Source organism: Salvelinus namaycush, chromosome 20, assembly GCF_016432855.1.
Source record: "Salvelinus namaycush isolate Seneca chromosome 20, SaNama_1.0, whole genome shotgun sequence".
Lineage (NCBI taxonomy): Eukaryota > Metazoa > Chordata > Actinopteri > Salmoniformes > Salmonidae > Salvelinus > Salvelinus namaycush.
In genome coordinates this window covers 29,412,939-29,419,883 of record NC_052326.1, presented here as the reverse complement: position 1 = coordinate 29,419,883, position 6,945 = coordinate 29,412,939, and positions in this window count along the sequence as shown.

The window sequence follows — 6,945 nt, the reverse complement described above, 5'->3', positions numbered from 1 at the left end:
ATTGTGAGATTTAACATACACTGCTCAAAAAAATAAAGGGAACACGTAAACAACACAATGTAACTCCAAGTCAATCACACTTCTGTGAAATCAAACTGTCCACTTAGGAAGCAACACTGATTGACAATAAATGTCACATGCTGTTGTGCAAATGGAATAGACAAAAGGTGGAAATTATAGGCAATTAGCAAGACACCCCCAATAAAGGAGTGGTTCTGCAGGTGGTGACCACAGACCACTTCTCAGTTCCTATGCTTCCTGGCTGATGTTTTGGTCACTTTTGAATGCTGGCGGTGCTTTCACTCTAGTGGTAGCATGAGACGGAGTCTACAGCCCACACAAGTGGCTCAGGTAGTGCAGCTCATCCAGGATGGCACATCAATGCGAGCTGTGGCAAGAAGGTTTGCTGTGTCTGTCAGCGTAGTGTCCAGAGCATGGAGGCGCTAGCAGGAGACAGGCCAGTACATCAGGAGACGTGGAGGAGGCATTAGGAGGGCAACAACCTAGCAGCAGGACCGCTACCTCCGCCTTTGTGCAAGGAGGAGCAGGTGGAGCACTGCCAGAGCCCTGCAAAATGACCTCCAGCAGGCCACAAATGTGCATGTGTCTGCTCAAACGGTCAGAAACAGACTCCATGAGGGTGGTATGAGGGCCCGACGTCCACAGGTGGGGGTTGTGCTTACAGCCCAACACCGTGCAGGACGTTTGGCATTTGTCAGAGAACACCAAGATTGGCAAATTCGCCACTGGCACCCTGTGCTCTTCACAGATGAAAGCAGGTTCACACTGAGCACATGAGCACATGTGACAGACGTGACAGAGTCTGGAGACGCCGTGGAGAACATTCTGCTGCCTGCAACATCCTCCAGCATGACCGGTTTGGCGGTGGGTCAGTCATGGTGTGGGGTGGCATTTCTTTGGGGCCTGACTGCCATTAGGTACCGAGATGAGATCCTCAGACCCCTTGTGAGACCATATGCTGGTGCTGTTGGCCCTGGGTTCCTCCTAATGCAAGACAATGCTAGACCTCATGTGGCTGGAGTGTGTCAGCAGTTCCTGCAAGAGGAAGGCATTGATGCTATGGACTGGCCCGCCCGTTCCCCAGACCTGAATCCAATTGAGCACATCTGGGACATTATGTCTCGCTCCATCCACCAACGCCACGTTGCACCACAGACTGTCCAGGAGTTGGCGGATGCTTTAGTCCAGGTCTGGGAGGAGATCCCTCAGGAGACCATCCGCCACCTCATCAGGAGCATGCCCAGGCGTTGTAGGGAGGTCATACAAGCACGTGGAGGCCACACACACTACTGAGCCTCATTTTGACTTGTTTTAAGGACATTACATCAAAGTTGGATCAGCTTGTAGTGTGGTTTTCCACTTTAATTTTGAGTGTGACTCCAAATCCAGACCTCCATGGGTTGATACATTTGATTTACATTGATCATTTTTCTGTGATTTTGTTGTCAGCACATTCAACTATGTAAAGAAAAAAGTATTTAATAAGAATATTTCATTCATTCAGATCTAGGATGTGTTATTTTAGTGTTCCCTTTATTTTTTTGAGCAGTGTATAAAGCTGATTGAAATGTGGATAATAAAATGATTGATTAAAATTTGGATATTAAGCTGATTGAAATTTGAATGTTAAAGCTGATTGAAATTTGGATTACAAGAGATTGAAATTTAGCTATAACGTACTGAGTGAATGAGAGCTGACAGGGGACTAGCTCCAGTGTGAATGTGAGTTGAGTTTTCCAGTTCTGTGTGGGTTTTTCGGTCTATAAGGTTATCTCCGGTTCTGTTATCTAGAGGTTCCATCCACCATCGTCCACTGTAGTTTTCGTTGATATCCCAAATGATGACGTTCTAAACCAATTTGTGAGTAGGCAAAATGGAAACTGCATCTGTTTCCCTGTCTATGCTGTCTCGGGTGCCAGACTTATTATGTACAGAGCGCACCATCTACAGGGGACTCACAGACTGTGCCAGCCCAGTTATTGTGAAAGTTGATCCCAGAAAAAGACTCTAGTCTCGAGAGCTACCTTAAGAAGGAAGTTCCCTCCAAAGTTTCTCTTCCCTTGTGAATTGGCAGATTAATTTTGTAACTTCAGCGCATTACATGTTCATCTTAAAATAATAGACATTTAATAAGTGTGAAGCAGAAAGTGAATATCCAACAGAAATGTGAAATAAATATAGAGTACCATTGTTAGGGTAGACTAAAATGAAAACAATGCCTTCCAATATGGAGTAAGTTATCATGTTTGTTTTATTTTGTTTTTAAACCAAGCAATTGGGTGGGAAAGCAGAACATTGATTGAGAAGGTCTGCCTATTGGGAAGAATGTCCTAGTTGAGGGAAACAGATATGGAGACTAGTGAAAGTAACATAGTGAATGGCAATTGGCTTTCAGATAGCTCTCTAATATTTCAGATAGCTCCCTGAACTTCCGGCGCCGCCTGAGATGGCCACCTCGCTTCGCGTTCCTAGGAAAATATGCAGTATTTTGTTTTTTTATGTGTTATTCCTTACATTGGTACCCCAGGTAATCTTAGGTTTCATTACATACAGTCGGGAGGAACTACTGAATATAAGAGCAACGTCAACTCACCATCGTTACAACCAGGATTATGACTTTCCCGAAGCGGATCCAGTGTTTTGCCTTCCACCCAATACAATGGATCTGATCCCAGCCGGCGACCCTAAGCGAGGCCGTAAAAGGGGCAAACGAAGCGGTCTCCTGGTCAGGCTTCGGAGACGGGCACATCGCGCTCCACTCCCTAGCATACTACTCGCCAATGTCCAGTCTCTTGACAATAAGGTTGATGAAATCCGAGCAAGGGTAACATTCCAGAGAGACATCAGAGATTGTAACGTTCTCTGCTTCACGGAAACATGGCTCACTCGAGAGACGCTAACGGAGTCGGTGCAGCCAGCTGGTTTCTTCACGCAGCGCGCCGACAGAAACAAACATCTTTCTGGTAAGAAGAGGGGCGGGGGGGTATGCCTTATGATTAACGAGACGTGGTGTGATCATAACAACATACAGGAACTCAAGTCATTCTGTTCACCTGACTTAGAATTCCTCACAATCAAATGTCGACCGCATTATCTACCAAGGGAATTCTCTTCGATTATAATCACAGCCGTATATATCCCCCCCAAGCAGACACATCGATGGCCCTGAACGAACTTTATCTGACTCTTTGTAAACTGGAAACCACACACCCTGAGGCTGCATTCATCGTAGCTGGGGATTTTAACAAGGCTAATCTGAAAACAAAACTCCCTAAATTCTATCAGCATATCGATTGTGCTACCAGGGCTGGTAAAACCTTGGATCATTGTTATACTAACTTCCGCAACGCATATAAGGCCCTCCCCCGCCCTCCTTTCGGAAAAGCTGACCATGACTCCATTTTGTTGCTTCCAGCCTACAAACAGAAACAAAAACAACAAGCTCCCTCACTCAGGTCTGTTCAACGCTGGTCCGACCAATCTGATTCCACGCTTCAAGACTGCTTCGATCACGTGGATTGGGATATGTTCCGCATTGCGTCCAACAACAATATTGACGAATACGCTGATTCGGTGAGCGAGTTCATTAGAAAGTGCATTGACGATGTCGTACCCACAGCAACGATTAAAACATTCCCAAACCAGAAACTGTGGATTGATGGCAGCATTCGCGTGAAACTGAAAGCGCGAACCACTGCTTTTAACCAGGGCAAAGTGACCGGAAACATGACCGAATACAAACAGTGTAGCTATTCTCTCCGCAAGGCAATCAAACAAGCTAAGTCCCAGTATAGAGACAAAGTAGAGTCGCAATTCAACAGCTCAGACACAAGAGGTTTGTGGCAGGGTCTACAGTCAATCACGGATTACAAAAAGAAAACCAGCCCCGTCGCGGACCAGGATGTCTTGCTCCCAGACAGGCTAAATAACTTTTTTGCTCGCTTTGAGGACAATACAGTGCCACTGACACGGCCCGCTACCAAAACCTGCGGGCTCTCCTTCACTGCAGCCGAGGTGAGTAAAACATTTAAACGTGTTAACCCTCGCAAGGCTGCAGGCCCAGACGGCATTCCCAGCCGCGTCCTCAGAGCATGCGCAGACCAGCTGGCTGGTGTGTTTAAGGACATATTCAATCAATCCTTATCCCAGTCTGCTGTTCCCACATGCTTCAAGAGGGCCACCATTGTTCCTGTTCCCAAGAAAGCTAAGGTAACTGCGCTAAACGACTACCGCCCCGTAGCACTCACTTCCGTCATCATGAAGTGCTTTGAGAGACTAGTCAAGGACCATATCACCTCCACCTTACCTGACACCCTAGACCCACTCCAATTTGCTTACCAACCCAATAGGTCCATAGACGACGCAATCGCAACCACACTGCACACTGCCCTAACCCATCTGGACAAGAGGAATACCTATGTGAGAATGCTGTTCATCGACTACAGCTCAGCATTTAACACCATAGTACCCTCCAAACTCGTCATCAAGCTCGAGACCCTGGGTCTCGACCCCGCCCTGTGCAACTGGGTCCTGGACTTCCTGACGGGCCGCCCCCAGGTGGTGAGGGTAGGTAACAACATCTCCACCCCGCTGATCCTCAACACCGGGGCCCCACAAGGGTGCGTTCTGAGCCCTCTCCTGTACTCCCTGTTCACCCACGACTGCGTGGCCATGCACGCCTCCAACTCAATCATCAAGTTTGCGGACGACACTACAGTGGTAGGCTTGATTACCAACAACGACGAGACGGCCTACAGGGAGGAGGTGAGGGCCCTCGGAGTGTGGTGTCAGGAAAATAACCTCACACTCAACGTCAACAAAACAAAGGAGATGATTGTGGACTTCAGGAAACAGCAGAGGGAGCACCCCCCTATCCACATCGACGGGACAGTAGTGGAGAAGGTGGAAAGTTTTAAGTTCCTCGGTGTACACATCACGGACAAACTGAATTGGTCCACACACACAGACAGCATTGTGAAGAAGGCGCAGCAGCGCCTCTTCAACCTCAGGAGGCTGAAGAAATTCGGCTTGTCACCAAAAGCACTCACAAACTTCTACAGATGCACAATCGAGAGCATCCTGTCGGGCTGTATCACCGCCTGGTACGGCAACTGCTCCGCCCACAACCGTAAGGCTCTCCAGAGGGTAGTGAGGTCTGCACAACGCATCACCGGGGGCAAACTACCTGCCCTCCAGGACATCTACACCACCCGATGTCACAGGAAGGCCATAAAGATCATCAAGGACAACAACCACCCGAGCCACTGCCTGTTCACCCCGCTATCATCCAGAAGGCGAGGTCAGTACAGGTGCATCGGGACCGGGGACCGAGAGACTGAAAAACAGCTTCTATCTCAAGGCCATCAGACTGTTAAACAGCCACCACTAACATTTAGTGGCCGCTGCCAACATACTGACTCAACTCCAGCCACTTTAATAATGGGAATTGATGGAAATTATGTAAAAATATACCACTAGCCACTTTAAACAATGCCACTTAATATAATGTTTACATACCCTACATTACTCATCTCATATGTATATGTATATACTGTACTCTATATCATCTACTGCATCTTGCCATCTTTATGTAATACATGTATCACTAGCCACTTTAAACTATGCCACTTTATGTTTACATACCCTACATTACTCATCTCATATGTATATACTGTACTCTATACCATCTACTGCATCTTGCCTATGCCATTCTGTACCATCACTCATTCATATATCTTTATGTACATATTCTTTATCCCTTTACACTTGTGTGTATAAGGTTGTAGTTGTGGAATTGTTAGGTTAGATTACTTGTTGGTTATTACTGCATTGTCGGAACTAGAAGCACAAGCATTTCGCTACACTCGCATTAACATCTGCTAACCATGTGTATGTGACAAATAAAATTTGATTTGATTTGATTTTTAATAATGCAATATCTTAGTAATTTGAAGAAGTAAATGTGTCAATAGAAGGTCACATGACGAACAGAGGGATTGAGCATTGGGGCTGATATTAAATTAGAGGCCGCAATCTGGTGTTTGGGTTAGAGATAAGCTTCCTGTGGAACAATATATAGCTGTGTACTCACTGAACAAAAAACAGGCTGTAAGGGACACAGTGGGGAAATCTGGGACATACGTAGGTATGAATAATGGAAATGACATGTTCTTGCCAATTTCCAATTATTATTACTCAATTCTATAGTTTGGGTAGCACCAGTGATTTAAGTAATAAGGTAATGTCATTTAAAACAGTAATCTGTTTCCATTATGTGGAACTGTTGTCCAGTGAGTTAAGCAAGAAGGTAATGTCATCTAAAACAATAATCTTTTTCCATTACTTGGAACTGTGTCCAGAATTGAAGTAGTTCTAAGTATATGTTTTTTAGTACCTAATATTGAGCTGATAAGCCAGCACCAACTTTTTGAAGGTCCTAGCAGATTTGTTAAACAAATCTAATTGACTAGTTTATGTCCCAGGGACCATTTATACAGAACTGTATGTCAATGCAACAGGTCAAAATGACAATTATTACAAGAGTATAATTCTGTATACGCATGGGTTTATCAAGACTTCCTGCCCAAGATGCAGTAAACTCAAGTAAGTTTTTTTTAGGACTGATTAAGATGTCGCTACCAAGTTTTTTTTAATATGTTTGCCAATGGTTCTGTGTCTCTCCCTTTGAGGGGCTTCCTGAGGCAGGTGCCTTAGGAGAGCAGGCATTGAGACGGTGTACTGTGCAGTGTAAAGGTGCCCAGATCCAGCTGTTGAGGGAGCTCTCAAATTAATTAAGTCATGGCCATTTTGTTTGTTTTTACCCTATGATTTTTTGCCACACACAACCCACCTTGATAAGAAATATACTGAAAAACCCAATGTAAACCTGATACATAAAATGTTTTAAAAATCTTTAAATAATGT